The sequence below is a fragment of the Cydia pomonella genome, chromosome 16 (genome assembly GCF_033807575.1).
Source record: "Cydia pomonella isolate Wapato2018A chromosome 16, ilCydPomo1, whole genome shotgun sequence".
Classification (NCBI taxonomy): domain Eukaryota; kingdom Metazoa; phylum Arthropoda; class Insecta; order Lepidoptera; family Tortricidae; genus Cydia; species Cydia pomonella.
In genome coordinates this window covers 17,320,396-17,320,868 of record NC_084718.1, presented here as the reverse complement: position 1 = coordinate 17,320,868, position 473 = coordinate 17,320,396, and positions in this window count along the sequence as shown.

Below are 473 nucleotides of genomic sequence, written 5' to 3'. Positions count from 1 at the left end.
AATCAAGGTCAACGAATGGCTGCGTTCAGAAACTGCTCTACTTTATATGGTTTAGCAATTATTTACAGTGCATGAAATACCCTTTACTTATTTTAATCTTGCTGATAAAATTTCATAAACATGGTGTGATTAATTAGTGCTATTAAAAATAGAAATCACATATGTTATCGTTTATTAAACTGCCATTTATAACAACGTTAGTTACGATGATCGCAGGCGAAGCATTGATTAAGAATATTGAACCTTATTGTAATAAAGTAAGATGTAAAGTAAGCTTAGCATTGTTTAAAGAGCGCGATAACCGATTAGTTTCAAACATTTTGCCAACTATTAAGGCCGAAAAGAGGATTATATGAAAATCTAAAAAACGGGCCACGGGGCAAATGCCTTAGTGACATAGTTATAAAATAATTGGATTTATGAACTTTCTATTCAATAAAATAAAATAGAAATAAACATTCCCGCAACGGGAT